Genomic DNA, 19,639 nt, shown 5'->3' with positions numbered 1-19,639 from the left:
CATCAAAATCCGCGGCAAATCTGCACCTGCGTTTTCTGCCAGGAGATGCGGATTTTGTGCGGAAAATTCTGCACCCCAATCCGCAACGTGTGCACATAGCCTAAATCTCGCAGAGTCTTATCAGAAGGTCTGTATGGTCCCATGTGCTGCGGAAAAGAAAAAAATACTCACTGTTAGGTATGAGAGCGGTGGTGAATCTTGGAATGTGTCTTTCAGTTTATAGTCTCGGTGAAATATGGGTTGAAGAACAGCAAGAATATAATAATTTTATTTCTATAGCGCCAACATATTCCGCGGCAATTGACATGTTAGATGGGACTTGTGCAGACAATAAAAGACATTACAGAATAAAAATAATCACATAAATCAACAGATACCAAAAAGGGTGAGGGTCCTGCTGGGCAATCCCAGGATATGTGCGGTAATGACCCCACAGCCCCCAAGCACCTCCAACATCGGTCAGATGTAGAGGTAAAAAAAAAGCCGTGCCAAATAGCTGGTGTGTGATACCAATGCATCACAATGTTAGATTGGTCCTCCTTTTGTGTTATACAAAGAGACGATTTAGCCAAGATGACCAGCAAATAGCGAAAGGCAACTCCCTATCTAGATATCGTTCTCACTTGGCCATGTAAGCGTGTCTAAGAGGGGAACCCGAAGGATGAGCAGGCACAATACCATATCTGTAATAAGACCTTTCAAGGAGGGGTTTTGCTTACAGAGACGCTCAAATGTGATGGGAGCAAAGTCAGTGCTAGATGGCGGATTTAGAAGTAGGAGAAAAAAACTGAACTTGGAACTTTAAACCGTTCCCTGATGGTTTGAAAAGGAAGAATATCTCTAGTGAAGGGATCTATTGTGTCTGCATAATAGAAGGGCTTGAAACCATGGCTTTGTCATGTTTGCTGTGAGACTATCCTGTATCAAAGGTGTAAAGAGAATGGAGACCATATGGGACCTGGGTGAGATCAGAGGGAAAGCCTAAAGGTACCGTCACACTAGACGATATCGCTAGCGATCCGTGACGTTGCAGCGTCCTCGCTAGCGATATCGTCCAGTGTGACAGGCAGCAGCGATCAGGCCCCTGCTGTGCTGTCGCTGGTCGGGGAAGAAAGTCCAGAACTTTATTTGGTCGCTGGACTCCCCGCAGACATCGCTGAATCGGCGTGTGTGACACCGATTCAGCGATGTCTTCACTGGTAACCAGGGTAAACATCGGGTAACTAAGCGCAGGGCCATGCTTAGTAACCCGATGTTTACCCTGGTTACCATCCTAAAAGTAAAAAAAAACAAACAGTACATACTTACCTACAGCCGTCTGTCCTCCAGCGCTGTGCTCTGCACTCCTCCTGTACTGGCTGTGAGCGTCGGTCAGCCGGAAAGCAGAGCGGTGACGTCACCGCTCTGCTTTCCGGCCGCTGTGCTCACAGCCAGTACAGGAGGAGTGCAGAGCACAGCGCTGGAGGACAGACGGCTGTAGGTAAGTATGTAGTGTTTGGTTTTTTTTACTTTTAGGATGGTAACCAGGGTAAACATCGGGTTACTAAGCGCGGCCCTGCGCTTAGTTACCCGATGTTTACCCTGGTTACCGGCATCGTTGGTCGCTGGAGAGCTGTCTGTGTGACAGCTCTCCAGCGACCAAACAGCGACGCTGCAGCGATCCGGATCGTTGTCGGTATCGCTGCAGCGTCGCTAAGTGTGATGGTACCTTTACTACTTATTCTCCAGACACTTTGTGGAAATAATACAGTGGGGGAAATAAGTATTTGATCCCTTGCTGATTTTGTAAGTTTGCCCACTGACAAAGACATGAACAGTCTATAATTTTAATGGTAGGTTAATTTTAACATTGAGAGAGAAAATATCAAAAATAAAATCCAGAAAATCACATTGTATAACTTATATAAATTTATTTGCATTTTGCAGTGAGAAATAAGTATTTGATCCCCTACCAACCATTAAGAGTTCTGGCTCCTACAGACCAATTAGACGCTCCTAATCAACTCGTTACCTGCATTATTACTTATTTCCCCCACTGTATGGAACCCAGCAAGGGTTTTGTAAGGTTTAGTTTTGTGGTTGACCATATTAATAAATTAGGATGTATAGGAGGGGCTAGCCAAAGTTTTTCGATTTCTGACCACTTGGTGTATGCTTGTATTGAGGCCCTGGCTGGAATTCGCCTAAGGTGAATTGCTAGACAATATGGCCAAATATCTGGGAAAGCAAGACCACCCTGTGTTTTTGGAGAAATGAAGACTCATTTGGCTATATGGTGACGGTTATGTCTCCAGAAGAAATTAAGAAGATCAACTTGAAATGTCTTCAATACTGGATGCAGGATTGGTATAGGTAGGGTCTCTAACATACATAAAAATTTAGGTAGAATGGTCATTTTTATGGTGGCTACTCTCCCAAAAATTGAGAAGGGAAGTTTAGACCACTTCATAAGAAGAAAATTAATTTCCTGAAAGGGGACGTTATGTCTATACATAGAGGGCTGTTTACTTTGTGTTTCACTTTGGTTTATGCCACATCTAAACAAACAAAGTACATTCCTAAAGCCACAGTGTTCCCGTATCGCTCTCTGTACAGCCGAGTGAGCCGATCTACCACATGGGCCTTCTGACACACCTTCCACTACAGGCAACCCAACAGATGGAGACCCAACTTGAAGTCTTCATATTTCAAAAATTATTGTCACACACCACTAAAGTGGCATCAATTTCCACAGAGTAGAAACAGTGTAATGGACCTCTGACATCCCTTCCACAACAGGCAACCCACCAAATGGAGACGCAACTTGGAGTCTGCACATTTTAAAAAATTATCAAAATCAAAATGTAATTTTATACCTTTGAGCAGTGAAGAAAAAATACCATCAAAATTTAGTTTTAGCCCCAGATTTTACATTTTCACACAAGAAGTGGGTAAAAATGGCACCAAAATTTGTCCCCCAATTTCTACTGAACGTGGCAGTACCCCATCTGTGGCTGTAGAGTACTATTTAGCCATGCGGAGAGACTCGGGAGGAACGGAGCGCTATTTGCCTCCTGGAGGGCAGATTTTCCTAGAAGAGTTTGCGGACTCCATATACAGAGCCCCTAATTGCTAGAAGAGCAGAATCCCCCCTCAAGTGACCCCATATTGGAATTTTTACCCCTTGGGGAATTTATCTACAGGTGTAGTGCTGATTTTGACTCCATGGGTATATTCCAGAAACAAGCAGTAATGAATGTTGCCATTGTAGCGACCAGCACATTTTAGTGACCAGTAGGTTGCAGTCACCAGTACATTATGCCCAGCCCGTGCTTCTAGAGGCATGCACCCGTTACGTTAAGCAGGCTCTCATCACTTCAGAAATGCCAAACATGAATGCTATATGTGGTTTAGGTACACTGTGGGGCTCAGAAGGGAGGGGGCATTTGGATATGGGAGCACAGAATTTGCTGAATCTCTTTTGGGGTGTGAGGAGCCATTTCACTTTTCTAGAGCCTTTGTGTTACCAGTAATGTGGAAGCCGCCTATATTTCCGATAATAGATGAGAGACCTGAGCGGGGACTTGCTTTTTTTATGGATTGAGTTGAAACTTTTTTGGGAACATTTTACATAATGTTAGGGATCCCAGTTATCCGGCGCTCTACGCTGAGCGCTTCTAAATCTCTGAGTGACATGATTCAGATAAACCCCCCCAAGAGATCTCATTCACTATAACGAGGCAACAGAGTTACTCTGGACTCTGTCTGGCCTCTGTTTAGCGGTGTCCTTTTCTGAAGTACACAAAACTGTGGCCGACGACACTTTTATGCAATCCTAAAAAGACGGACACCACCGGATCACAGGTCAGACCGCGGCCACAGTGGCTCCATCTGCCTCATTATAGGGAATCTTCCGCCAGAGGTTCCGTCTGAATCACGTATTTCAGAGATTTACACATAAACCCTGGTATAAGCACTCAACGCAGAGCGCAGGATAAATGTACGCCAAGCCTTACTGCGATCTTTGGGAGGCAGAATGAAAAACAGTAGGTGAAGAATTGGTTTTATTTATTTTTTTACGCCATTCCTTGTGCTTTATAAGTGATTAGGCAACTTTATTCTTCGAGTTGGTGTGAGTACAGTGATACCAGATTTATTTTGGGTTTTTATGTTTGGCTGCTGTCACACACTATTCTGCCACCGATATACGTGGATGAGACGTGTCTGAGGGATGTGATCACGAATCTCTATATAAACAATGGCGGATAGCATTACTCGCCAACCTGTGCTCCTAGTGCTTATCAGCTGTGCGTGGTGGTCCGGAAGGATGATGCAGTGATGAATTCAACAGACTTTATTTACAGTACCTTGATGAGATGAGATGAGACATCAGGGAAGATGAAGGAATGAAGATGAGGTAGGAGTGAGGACTGTAGGTTAGAGCTGTTATAGCAGAACCAGGTTAGAGACAATAGAAGCTCCAGGTTAGAGGTAACAAGAGAATCCTTCTCCAGCTCTTGCAGCACATGTGTGTTCTAAGATAGCACAAAGTACAAACAGGAAGAGAAGGAGAAATATAGGAGGAGCTATAGACAGAGAGGTATTATGGGAAAGTACCATAACAAAATATTACAGAGTAATACAGCAATGGTCAGTAGATGGCAGCAAAGTATAACAAATACAATAGATGATAGAACTAAGTATATTACCATTACATAAATGTCCATGTATGGCTGAAAGTCTATCAGAATAAACTGAACAGCACACACACACTAAAAGATGCTTTTTATTGCAAAAAATAGTTTTTGCATCACCACATTTTGAGAGCTATAATTTTTCCATATTTCGGCTGACAGAGTCATATTGTAGCTTTTTGTGGGAAGAGTTGACATTTTTATTGGTACCATTTTCGGGCAAATGACATTTTTTGATCGCTTTCTATTCCAATTTTTGGGAGACAGAATGAAAAAAACAGCAATTCAGGAATTTCTTTTTTTGGGGAGGGGTTTATGTTGTTCCATGTGTGGTAAAATTGATAAGATAGTTTTATACTTTGGGTCAGTACGATTACCGCGATACCTCATTTATATTGTTTTCTTATGTTTTGGTGCTTTTATACAATAAAAACTATTATAGAAAAAATAATTCTTTTTATATCCCTTTATTCTGAGGGCTATAACTTTTTTATTTTTTCACTGATGGAGCTGTATGGCTTGTTTTTTGCGGGACAAGATGACGTTTTCAGCTGTACCATGTTTATTTATATCCGTCTCTTTGATCAAGTTTTACTGCACTTTTTGTTCGGCAGTTTAATGATGAAGCATTTTTTTGCATTGTTTTTTATTTTGTTTTTATGTTGTTCACTAAAGGGGTTAACTAGTGGGACATAGTAGTAGATAGCACAGCCACGTAGTATATAGCACAGCCTACGGAGTATATAGCACAGCCCACGGAGTATATAGCACAGCCCACGGAGTATATAACACAGCTCACAGAGTATATAGCACAGCTCATGGAGTATATAGCACAGTCCACAGAGTATATAGCACAGTCTACGGAGTATATAGCAGTCCACGGAGTATATAGCACAGCCACGTAGTATATAGCACAGCCCACGGAGTGTATAACAGCCCACGTAGCATATAACACAACTCACGTAGTATATAACAGCCCACGCACGCAGTAAACACAGCCCACGTAGTGTATAACACAGCCCACGTAGTGTATAACAGCCCACGTAGTGTATAACAGCCCACGTAGTGTATAGCACAGCCACGTAGTATATTGCACAGCCACGTAGTATATTGCACAGCCCACGTAGTATATAACAGCCCATGTAGTGTATAACACAGCCCACATAGTATATTGCACAGCCCACGTAGTATATAGCAATGTGGACACCATTATCCCTGTTAAAAAATAAATAAATGAAAAATAGTTATATACTCACCTTCCGTTGGCCCCCAGATTCAGGCGAAGCGTTTACCGATGCTCCTCGCGCGCTCCAGTCCCAAGAGTGCATTGCGGTCTCGCGAGATGATGACGTAGCGGTCTTGCGAGACCGCTACGTCATCATCTCGCGAGATCGCAATACATGGAGCGTCACCGGCGCATCGCGAGGAGCGGTAAAGGCCTGTTCTGGATCCGAGGGGACGACGGACGGTGAGTATATAACTATTTTTAATTTTTTTATTATTTTTAACATTAGATCTTTTTACTGTTGTTGCTGCATAGGCAGCATCAATAGTAAAAAGTTGGTCACAGGGTTAATAGCAGTGTTAACGGAGTGTGTTACACCGCGACATAACGCAGTCCGTTAACGCTGCCATTAACCCTGTGTGAGCGCTGACTGGAGGGGAGTATGGAGCGGGCACTGACTGCAGGGAGTAAGGAGTGGCCATTTTGCCGCCAGACTGTGCCCGTCGCTGATTGGTCGTGGCTGTTTTGCCGCGACCAATCAGCGACTTGGGATTTCCATGACAGACAGACAGACAGAAAGACGGAAGTGACCCTTAGACAATTATATAGTAGATATAATTGTCTAAGGGGTACTTCCGTCTGTTTGTCTGTCTGTCACGGAAATCCCGGGTCGCGGCCGTCTGGCCGCGAATTGGCCCCTCCCTACTCCCCTCCAGTCAGTGGCCCGTCCATAGTCCCCTCCAGTCAGCGGCCACATAGGGTTTTAGCAGTCCGTTAAATGGACTGCGTTACACCGCGGCATAACGCGGTGTAACGCAGTCCAGTAACGCTGCCATTAACCCTGTGTGACCAACTTTTTACTATAGATGCTGCCTATGCAGCATCAATAGTAAAAATATATAATGTTAAAAATAATTAAAAACAAAACATATTCACACCTTCCGGCCTCCGCGGCAGCCTGTCCCGCTCCTCGCAAGGCTCCGATCCCAAGAATGCATTGTGGCAATTACCGGAGATGATGTAGCGGTCTCGCGAGACCGCTACATCATCACGTGTTATTGCCGCAAAGCATCACTGGGAACGGAGCGTCACGAGGAGCATCGCTAAAAGCCTGGGCTGGATCCGGGGACCGCTGGAAGTTGAGTATATAACTATTTTTTATTTTAATTGTTTTTTTTTAACAGGGATATGGTGCCCACATTGCTATATACTACGTGGGCTGTTATATACTGCGTGGGCTGTTATATACTGTGTGGGCTGTGTTATATACTGCGTTGCTGTGGTATATACTACATGGGCTGTGCTATGTACTACGTGGCTGTGCAATATACTACGTGGCTGTTATATACTACATGGGCGGTGCTATATACTATGTGGGCTGTGTTATATACTACGTGGGCTGTCTTATAAACTGCGTGGGCTGTCTTATATACTGCGTGGGCTGTGTTATATAGTACGTGGGCTGTGCAATATACTACGTGGGCTGTGCAATATACTACGTGGGCTGTGCAATATACTACGTGGCTGTGCTATATACTACGTGGCTGTGCAATATACTACATGGCTGTGCAATATACTACGTCGGCTGTGCTATATACTACGTGGCTGTGCTATATACTACGTGGCTGTGCAATATACTACGTGGAAATCTTCATAAATAAACTACATACATATTCTAGAATATCCGATGCGTTAGAATCAAGCCACCATCTAGTATATCTATATATATAATTGTCTAAGGGTTTTTCTGTCTGTCTGTCCTGGAAATCCCGCGTCTCTGATTGGTCTAGGCCACCAGGCCTCGACCAATCAGCGACGGGCACAGCATGGTGACGATGATGTCATAAAGGTTGCCTCGACCAATCAGCGACGGGCACAGTCTGCCGCGAATTCGCCTCAACCAATCAGCGACGGGCACAGTATCGACGTACATGTCATAATGGTTGCCATGGCAACGATGATGTCATAAAGGTTGCCTCGACCAATCAGCGATGGGCACAGTCTGCCGCGAAGTCTGGAATCATCATTGTCCATATACAACGGGGACATGCATATTCTAGAATACCCGATGCGTTAGAATCGGGCCACAATCTAGTATATCTATATATATAATTGTCTAAGGGTTTTTCTGTCTGTTTGTCTGTCTTGGAAATCCCGCGTCTCTGATTCATCAGCGACGGGCACAGCATGGCAACGATGATGTCATAAAGGTTGCCTCGACCAATCAGCGACGGGCACAGCATGGCGACGATGATGTCATAAAGGTTGCCTCGACCAATCAGCGACGGGCACAGTCTGCCGTGAATTCGCCTCGACCAATCAGCGACGGGCACAGTATCGACGTAGATGTCATAATGGTTGCCATGGCGATGATGTCATAAAGGTTGCCTCAACCAATCAGCGACGGGCACAGTCTGCTGCGAATTCTGGAATCATCATTGTCCATATACTACGGGGACATGCATATTCTAGAATACCCGATGCGTTAGAATCGGGCCACAATCTAGTCTACTATATAATTGTCTAAGGGTCACTTCCATCTTTCTGTCCTTCTGTCTGTCTGTCACGGATATTCATTGGTCACGGCCTCTGTCTGTCAAGGAAATCCAAATCGCTGATTGGTCGCGGAAAAAAGCCACGACCAATCAGCGACGGGCACAGTCCGGAAGAAAATGGCCGCTCCTTACTCCCCGCAGTCACTGCCCGGCGCCCGCATACTCCCCTCCAGCCACCGCTAACACAGGGTTAATACCGGCAGTAACGGATCGCGTTATGCCGCGGGTAACACACTCCGTTACCGCCGCTATTAACCCTGTGTGTCCTCAACTTTTTACCATTGATGCTGCCTATGCGGCATCAATAGTAAAAAATCTAATGTTAAAAATAATAAAAAAACAAAAAACCTGCTATATACTCACCCTCCGTTGTCCGCTGAGCCGCTCGCGATGGCCGCCATCTTCCGTTCCCAGCGATGCATTGCGAAATTGCCCAGAAGACTTAGCGGCCTTGCGAGACCGCTAAGTCATCTGGATGATTTCGCAATGCATCCTGGGAACAGAAGATGGCGGCAGCCGCGCGCTCATCGCCTGCGCCAGATCCGAAGGTGAGTATGTTACAACTACAATGGGCCTTCGGATCTGAAGGTGAGTATGTTTATTTTTTATTTTTTAACCTGTGACATACGTGGCTGGGCAATATACTACGTGACTGGGCAATATACTACATGGCTGGGCAATATACTACGTGGCTCTGTGCTGTATACTACGTAGCTGGGCAATATGCTACTTGGCTGGGCAATATACTACGTCACTGGACAATATACTACGTGACTGGGCAATATACAACGTCGCTGTACAATATACTAAGTGGTTCTGTGCTGTATACTACGTCATTGTGCAATATACTACGTCGCTGTGCAATATACTACGTGGCTCTGTGCTGTATACTACGTCACTGTGCAATATACTACGTCCCTGGGCAATATACTACGTGGCTGGGCAATATACTACGTAGCTGGGCAATATACTACGTGGCTGGGCAATATACTACGTCACTGGGCAATATACTACGTGACTGGGCAATATACTACGTGGCTGTGCAATATACTACGTCACTGGACAATATACTACGTGACTGGGCAATATACTACGTGGCTGTGCAATATACTATGTGGCTGGGCAATATACTATGTGGCTCTGTGCTGTATACTACGTCGCTATGCTGTATACTACGTCGCTGTGCAATATACTATGTCGCTGGGCAATATACTACGTGGCTGGCCAATATACGTCACTGGGCAATATACTATGTGGCTCTGTGCTGTATACTACGTAGCTGGGCAATATGCTACTTGGCTGGGCAATATACTACGTCACTGGACAATATACTACGTGACTGGGCAATATACAACGTCGCTGTACAATATACTAAGTGGTTCTGTGCTGTATACTACGTCATTGTGCAATATACTACGTCGCTGTGCAATATACTACGTGGCTCTGTGCTGTATACTACGTCACTGTGCAATATACTACGTCCCTGGGCAATATACTACGTGGCTGGGCAATATACTACGTAGCTGGGCAATATACTACGTAGCTGGGCAATATACTACGTGGCTGGGCAATATACTACGTCACTGGGCAATATACTACGTGACTGGGCAATATACTACGTGGCTGTGCAATATACTACGTCACTGGACAATATACTACGTGACTGGGCAATATACTACGTGGCTGTGCAATATACTATGTGGCTGCGCAATATACTATGTGGCTCTGTGCTGTATACTACGTCGCTATGCTGTATACTATGTCGCTGTGCAATATACTATGTCGCTGGGCAATATACTACGTGGCTGGCCAATATACGTCACTGGGCAATATACTATGTGGCTGCGCAATATACTACGTAGCTGGGCAATATACTATGTGGCTGGGAAATATACTACGTGGCTGCGCAATATACTACGTCACTGGGCAATATACTACGTGACTGGGCAATATACTACGTGGCTGGCCAATATACTACGTCACTGGGCAATATACTACGTGGCTGCGCAATATACTACGTAGCTGGGCAATATACTACATGGCTGGGCAATATACTACGTGGCTGGGCAAAATACTACGTGGCTGGGCAATATACTATGTGGACATGCATATTCTAGAATACCCGATGCGTTAGAATCGGCCACCATCTAGTGTATATATATATATATATATATATATATATATATATATATACATATATATATGTATATGAATAGTAGCATATATACATATATATATATATATATATATACTAGATGGTGGCCGATTCTAACGCATCGGGTATTCTAGAATATGTATGTAGTTTATGTATGAAAATTTAAGAATAATGCAAAGAATACACAGGATTTTCTGAGTAAAATATATACATTATCAGTGAAGCGGTATTTAAATCCCGCGCCAATATCACTGATTGGTCGAGGCCAGCCGTGACCAATCAGCAATCTCGAGCCAATATTGCTGATTGGTCGTGGCCGGCTGGGCGCGACCAATGAGCGAAGCAGTGTTTAAATCCCACGCCAATATCGCTGATTGGTCACGTCCGGCCGGGTGCGACCAATCAGCAAAGCGTGGTTCAAATCCCGGGCCAATTCGCGGCTGGACTGCGCCAATATCGCTGATTGGTCGCAGCCGGCCGGGTTCGACCAATCAGCGAAGCTAGTTCAAATCCCGGGCCAATTCGCTGCCGGACTGCGCCAATATCGCTGATTGGTCGCGGCCGGCCAGGCGCAACCAATCAGCGAAGCGTGGTTCAAATCCCGCGCCAATTCGCGGCCGGACTGCGCCTGTGGCTGATTGGTCGCGGCTGGCTGGGCGCGACCAATCAGCGAAGCGTGGTTCAAATCCTGCCCCAATTCGCGGCCGGACTGCGCCTGTCGCTGATTGGTCACGCCCGGCCGGCCGCGACCAATCAGTGAAGCAGTGTTTAAATCTCACGCCAATATCGCTGATTGGTCACGTCCGGCCGGGTGCGACCAATCAGCAAAGCGTGGTTCAAATCCTGGGCCAATTCCCGGCTGGACTGCGCCAATATCGCTGATTGGTTGCAGCTGGCCGGGTTCGACCAATCAGCCAAGCTAGTTCAAATCCCGTGCCAATTCGCTGCCAGACTGCGCCAATATCGCTGATTGGTCGCGGCCGGCCGGGCACAACCAATCAGCGAAGCGTGGTTCAAATCCCGCGCCAATTCGCAGCCGGACTGCGCCTGTGGCTGATTGGTCGCGGCTGGCTGGGCGCAACCAATCAGCGAAGTGTGGTTCAAATCCCGTGCCAATTCGCGGCTGGACTGCGCCTGTCGCTGATTGATCGCGGCCGGCCGGGTTCGACCAATCAGAAAGCGTAGTTCAAATCCCGTTCCAATTCGCTGCCGGACTGCGCCAATATTGCTGATTGGTCGCTGCCAGCCGGGCGCAACCAGTCAGCGAAGCGTGGTTCAAATCCCATGCCAATTCGCATTCGGACTGCGCCTGTTGCTGATTGATTGGTCGCAGGCCGCTGGCGAGACCAATCAGCGACACGGGATTTCCGTTATAGACAAATGGAAAAAATTAGACGATTTTATAGTAGATACCCGATGCGTTCGAATCGGGCCACCATCTACTATTCATATAAACATTGGTGCTTACATTTATGTTTTAACCCATTGGACACACTGCCATTGTTTTTCTCCTGTCTTTATTTTAAGAGTCAAAACTTTATTAGTCATCTATCACTCTATGATAGCTTGTTTTCTACAGGATGACTTATAGTTTTCAAAGACACCATTTATTTTACCATATGATAAACTTAAAAACTGGGAAAATGTTTATTCTCTCCCTTACACACTGTCCTCCATGTTGTTCTCTCCCTCAAAGACTGTGCTCCATGTTATTCTCTCCCTCACAGACTGTCATCCATGTATTCTCTCCTTCACAGACTGTCCTCCAATGTTATTCTCTCTCTCACAGACTGTCCTCCATGTTATTCTCTCCCTCACACACTGTCCTCCATGTTATTCTCTCCCTCACAGACTGTGCTCCATGTTATTCTCTCCCTCACAGACTGTCTTCCATGTACAGGTCCATCTCAAAAAATTAGCATATAGTGTTAAATTTCATTATTTACCATAATGTAATGATTACAATTAAACTTTCATATATTATAGATTCATTATCCACCAACTGAAATTTGTCAGGTCTTTTATTGTTTTAATACTGATGATTTTGGCATACAACTCCTGATAACCCAAAAAACCTGTCTCAATAAATTAGCATATTTCACCCATCCAATCAAATAAAAGTGTTTTTTAATAACAAACAAAAAACCATCAAATAATAATGTTCAGTTATGCACTCAATACTTGGTCGGGAATCCTTTGGCAGAAATGACTGCTTCAATGCGGCGTGGCATGGAGGCAATCAGCCTGTGACACTGCTGAGATGTTATGGAGGCCCAGGATGCTTCAATAGCGGCCTTAAGCTCATCCAGAGTGTTGGGTCTTGCGTCTCTCAACTTTCTCTTCACAATATCCCACAGATTCTCTATGGGGTTCAGGTCAGGAGAGTTGGCAGGCCAATTGAGCACAGTAATACCATGGTCAGTAAACCATTTACCAGTGGTTTTGGCACTGTGAGCAGGTGCCAGGTCGTGCTGAAAAATGAAATCTTCATCTCCATAAAGCATTTCAGCCGATGGAAGCATGAAGTGCTCCAAAATCTCCTGATAGCTAGCTGCATTGACCCTGCCCTTGATGAAACACAGTGGACCAACACCAGCAGCTGACATGGCACCCCACACCATCACTGACTGTGGGTACTTGACACTGGACTTCAGGCATTTTGGCATTTCCTTCTCCCCAGTCTTCCTCCAGACTCTGGCACCTTGATTTCCGAATGACATGCAAAATTTGCTTTCATCAGAAAAAAGTACTTGGGACCACTTAGCAACAGTCCAGTGCTGCTTCTCTGTAGCTCAAAAGTGGCTTTACCTGGGGAATGCGGCACCTGTAGCCCATTTCCTGCACACGCCTGTGCACGGTGGCTCTGGATGTTTCCACACCAGACTCAGTCCACTGCTTCCTCAGGTTCCCCAAGGTCTGGAATCGGTCCTTCTCCACAATCTTCCTCAGGGTCCGGTCTCCTCTTCTCGTTGTACAGCGTTTTCTGCCACATTGTTTCCTTCCAACAGACTTACCATTGAGGTGCCTTGATACAGCACTCTGGGAACAGCCTATTTGTTGAGAAATTTCTTTCTGGGTCTTACCCTCTTGCTTGAGGGTGTCAATGATGGCCTTCTTGACATCTGTCAGGTCGCTAGTCTTACCCATGATGGGGGTTTTGAGTAATGAACCAGGCAGGGAGTTTATAAAAGCCTCAGGTATCTTTTGCATGTGTTTAGAGTTAATTAGTTGATTCAGAAGATTAGGGTAATAGGTCGTTTAGAGAACCTTTTCTTGATATGCTAATTTATTGAGACAGGTTTTTTGGGTTATCAGGAGTTGTATGCCAAAATCATCAGTATTAAAACAATAAAAGACCTGACAAATTTCAGTTGGTGGATAATGAATCTATAATATATGAAAGTTTAATTGTAATCATTACATTATGGTAAATAATGAAATTTAACACTATATGCTAATTTTTTGAGAAGGACCTGTATTCTCTCCTTCACAGACTGTCCTCCATGTTATTTTCTCCCTCACAGACCTACATCCAATGTCATTCTCTCCCTCACAGACTGTCCTCCATGTTATTCTCTCCCTCAGACTGTCCTCCACGTTATTCTCTCCCTCACAGACTGTCCTCCACGTTATTCTCTCCCTCACAGACTGTGCTCGATGTAATTCTCTCCCTCACAGACTGTGCTCCATGTTATTCTCTCCCTCACATACTGTCCTCCATGTTATTTTCTCCCTCAGACTGTCCTCCAATGTTATTCTCTCCCTCACAGACTGTCCTCCATGTTATTTTCTCCCTCACAGACCTACATCCAATGTCATTCTCTCCCTCACAGACTGTCCTCCATGTTATTCTCTCCCTCAGACTGTCCTCCACGTTATTCTCTCCCTCACAGACTGTCCTCCACGTTATTCTCTCCCTCACAGACTGTGCTCGATGTAATTCTCTCCCTCACAGACTGTGCTCCATGTTATTCTCTCCCTCACATACTGTCCTCCATGTTATTTTCTCCCTCAGACTGTCCTCCAATGTTATTCTCTCCCTCACAGACTGTCCTCCATGTTATTTTCTCCCTCACAGACTGTCCTCCATGTTATTCTCTCCCTCACACACTGTCCTTCATGTTATTTTCGCCCTCACAGACTGTCCTTCATGTTATTCTCATTCTAGTATATGTATGTAGTTTATTTATGAACGCTGATTGGTCAAGGCCAGCCGGGTGCAACCAATCAGCGACGCGGGATTTCGGTTACAGACAAACAGACCCTTAGACAATTATATATATACAGATTATATATATATTAATATATATACAATGATTTAAAAACATTTTTTTTACTTTGCCCCACTATGGGACATTCAATTTTTGCAGGCTGACAGCTTCTACAGCATGTAGATGCAGCAGCTGTATAAACCCTATGCTGTAGAAACTGTCAGCTCTACACTGACAGAGAGACTTGCTGATCATATACTGCGCATAATCATTATGTTACCTAGCTTTGGTGACCTGGATGTCGTTATGACGACATCCGGTCACCATGGCAATGATCGGGACTCCTTGTCAAAGGCAGAGGGGCTGTCAGCAGTCTCCACTACTCCCTGTATAGATCCCTGCGGTACCCCACTGCTCCCAGTACAGATCAATGTGGCCCCACTGTTTCCAGTGCAGATCCCTTCAGTCCCCACTGCTCCCAGTTCATAGCCCTGCGGTACCCCACTGCTCCTAGTACAGATCCCATCTGTCCCCATTGCTCCCAGTAGATCCCTGCGGTCCCCACTGCTCCCAGTACAGATCCCTTCGGTCCTCACTGCTGACTATATCCCATTTAGAGAACGTACCATTTATGATGACTCTTTGTTTCCTATCATTTAGCCAATTCCTTACCCATCTGCATATAGTTTCCCCCAGTCCTTGCTTCTGTAGCTTCAGTATAAGGCTGTTATATCGAACAGTATCAAATGCCTTTGCAAAGTCCAGATAAATTGCATCAGCCGCTTTACCTACATCCAGATTTGCAGTTACCTCCTCATAGAAACCCAACATGTTAGTTAGCCATGACCTACCCTTCATGAATCTGTGCTGGTTGTCAGTTATTATTTTATGCTCTGTAATATATTTCTGCAGGTCATCGCTTGCAATGAGCCAAAAACTTTGCACACTACTGATGTCAGGCTGTAGTTGCCTGGATTCACCTTCTTACCTTTCTTAAATATCGGTACCGCGTAAGCCATCCTCCAATCCTGTGGCACAACCCATGTTACAAGACAATCTAAAAATATAAAATACAGTGGTCTGTCAATTATTGAGCTCAACTCCCTCAGTATGGTGGGGATGGAGACAATAGGTTGAGGGTTGTAGGAGCTCCGGTGTTGGTGAGGCGGTAGCTACAGTGGTGATGAGGAGGCAGCGGGGTCAGTGCAGGCTGTAGGTTTTCCTGAAGAGGTGGGATTTTCAGGTTCCATCTGAAGGATCCATATGTGGTTGATAGTCGGACATGTTGGGGCAAAGAATTCCAGAGGATGGGGGATATTTGGGAGAAGTCTTGGAGGCGGTTGGGTGAGGAGCTAATAAGTGTGGAGGAGAGAAGGAGGTATTGGGAGGACTGGAGATTACGTGAGAGAAGATATCGGGAGATTAGTTCAGAGATATATGGAGGAGACAGGTTATGGATGGCTTTGTAGGTCAGTATTCGTAATTTGAACTGGATACGCTGAGGGAATGGGAGCCAGTGAAGAGATTTGCAGAGGGGGGAAGCGGAGGAGTAGTGAGGAGAGAGATGGATTAGTCGGGCAGCAGAGTAAAGAATGGACTGGAGAGGTGCAAGGGTGTTAGCAGGGAGGCCAGAGAAAAGGATGTTGCAGTAGTCGAGGCAGGAGATCATGAGGGCATGCACAAGAATTTTAGTAGATTGACAGTTGAGGAAAGGACGGATTCTGGAGATATTTTTGAGCTGGAGGCGACAGGAGGTGGAAAAGGCTTGGATGTGTGGTTTGATGGACAGGGCAAAGTCAAGGGTTACTCCGAGGCAGCGGACTTTCGGAACGAGGGAAAGCGTGATGTCGTTAATTGCGATAGATGGGTCAGGTAAGGAAGATCTATGAGATCGAAGAAAGATGATGAGTTCAGATTTGCCCACATTGAGTTTGAAGAAGTGAGAGGAGGATATGACTGATAGACGCTCCGGGATTCTGGAGAGCAGAGAGGTGACGTCTGGGCCAGAGCGGTAGATCTGAGTGTCATCAGCATAAAGGTGGTACTGGAATCCATGGGACCTTATGAGTTATCCCCAGCCAAGTTATAGATTGAGAAGAGTAGGGGTCCTAGAATAGAGCCTTGGGGGACTCCAACAGAGAGAGGGTAGGATGAGGAGGTAGTGTGGGAGTGGGAGACGCTGAATGTGCGGTTGGAAAGGTATGAGATTCAGGATAGGGCGAGGTCTTTGATGCCAAAGGAGGAGAGGATCTGTAGTAGGGGGCAGTGGTCAACTGTGTCGAAAACAGAGGACAGGTCTAGAAGGAGGAGTACAGAGTATTGTCCAATAGCTTTGGCTGTAAGTAGGTCGTTCGTCATTTTGGTCAGGGTGGTCTCAGTTGAGTGATGGGGGCGGAAGCCAGATTGTAGAATGTCAAAGAGCAAGTAAGATGAGAGGTGGGAGGAAAGTTCAGCGTGGACGTGCTGCTCCAGGAGTTTGGAAGCGAATGGGAGCAGCGATATTGGGCGATAGCTGGACATAGCAGTTGGTTCGAGGGTTGGCATTCGTGATTGTGGCATGTATGAAAGCAGAAGGGAAGGTGCCAGAAGTTAGTGATAGGTTGAGGTGGTGGGTTAGGGATGGGATAAGAGTGGCGGTGAGGTTGGGGAGGAGGTGGGATGGGGTCGAGTGCATAGGCGATGAGGTGCGATTTGGAGAGGAGACAATTAAGCCCCCCTTCGGTGATGTTGGATAAGGAGGTTATGGGGTTTGGGCATTGGTCTGGTACACAAAGGGGTTGTGGTGGTTGAACAATGAAGATTTGCCTCGTTTGGTCGATCTTATTTTTAAAGTGTGTGGCAAAGTCCTCAGCAGAGATGAGGTTGGAGGGTGCAGTGGAGGGAGTCAAAAGTATAAGTATCTTTATACTCCTAAAGAGCTATTTCTGTATTCTTGGCCTTCAAGATTTTGAATGCCCTTTGTTTTTGTCATATTACACTATGTCAGGCCTTTTTATCCATAATGCTTTCTTTTTATTCCTGGACATATTACCCTAGGGTATACATTTCCTACAGGATTCTAGTAGTATTTCCTTAAACACGTCCCATTTATGGTCGGTAGCCTCAGTTACCAGGACATAGTCCCAGTCTACTAGCTTAAGCTCTTCCTTTAATTTGTTGAAATCAGCTTTCCTAAAGTTCCAGGTTCTTGTTTTTTCCCCTTTGAAATGTTTAATTGAATATTACATTGAAACTTACCATGTTATGGTCACAGCTTCCCAAATGCTCCTTGACCCGTAGATCTAAAATAGTATCTGGTCTATTTGACAGAACCAGATCCAGCAGATTACCTTCCTTGGTCAGTTTATAATCTTATGTTATCTTTCCAGGCTCAGGCGTGTGCGGGGCCTGGACAAAATCATTGCCTCCCCACTTCATTATCATGGTACACCCCTCTCATCAGCATCATACTGACCTGGTCAGCGCTGTAATCCTGCTCTTGCGCTGTGCGATCATGGGGTTACGCGAGCACTGCCATCCTTGTATGGGCAGTGTCTGAATTGATGTTCTGTGCAGGCGCCGCAGAAGATATATACTTTAATTCACATACTTTAATTTGTAAAATCAACCAAATATTCTGGACTATGTGCGTATTGTTCTTGACACTCGTGTGTGTCCAGTGAGGCTTAGCCGCCACATACAAAAGTGATGCACGACAAAAGCAATCATGGTCTTCTATTATGGTGTGCTATCTTGTTTAACGGTTTGAATCTGGTGTAAAACTTTCCAAAGCCCCTGATTTATCAATGTGACAAATTTGAGGCAGACTGTCATCTGGCTGTTAAATATTTGTGTCTCTATTCCAGTATTTTTTGGCTCTTTAGAATGGTAGGTCTTGGGGATATGAATCTGGTCTAAAACCTACAGATGCTCCCGATTTACCTATGTGCCAAATTTGGTGTAGGTTAGTCATTTGGTTGTCAATTAATATTTGCTCACATATTCCAAATATCTCGTGAATGCTTTTATTTTCAATTTTTTTTGCTAATGTGACTGATTGGCCACTGGTCACTTAACCCCTTAGTGACAGAGCCAATTTGGTACTTAATGACCGAGCCAATTTTTGCAATTCTGACCACTGTCACTTTATGAGGTTATAACTCTGGAACGCTTCAACGGATCCCACTGATTCTGAGACTGTTTTTTCGTGACATATTGTACTTCATGTTAGTGGTAACATTTCTTCGATATTACTTGCGATTATTTATGAAAAAAACGGAAATATGGCGAAAATTTTTAAAATTTTGCAATTTTCAAATTTTGTATTTTTATGCCCTTAAATCAGAGCGATATGTCACAAAAAAATAGTTAATAAATAACATTTCCCACATGTCTACTTTACATCAGCACAATTTTGAAAACAAAATTTTTTTTTGTTAGGGAGTTATAAGGGTTAAAAGTTGACCAGCAATTTCTCATTTTTACACCTTTTTTTTTTTAGGGACCACATCACATTTGAAGTCATTTTGAGGGGTCTATATGATAGAAAATAACGAAGTATGACACCATTCTAAAAACTACACCCCTCAAGGTTCTCAAAACCACATTCAAGAAGTTTATTAACCGTTTACGTGCTTCACAGGAACTGAAACAATGTGGAAGGAAAAAATGAACATTTAACTTTTTTTTGCAAACATATTAATTTAGAACTATTTTTTTTATTTTCACAAGTGTAAAAACAGAAATGTAACCATAAATTTTGTTATGCAATTTCTCCTAAATACGCCAATACCCCATATGTGGGGGTAAACCACTGTTTGGGCGCACCGCAGAACTTGGAA

This window comes from Ranitomeya imitator, chromosome 9 (genome assembly GCF_032444005.1).
Source record: "Ranitomeya imitator isolate aRanImi1 chromosome 9, aRanImi1.pri, whole genome shotgun sequence".
NCBI classification, from domain to species: Eukaryota; Metazoa; Chordata; class Amphibia; order Anura; family Dendrobatidae; genus Ranitomeya; species Ranitomeya imitator.
This window is presented reverse-complemented; position numbering follows the sequence as displayed.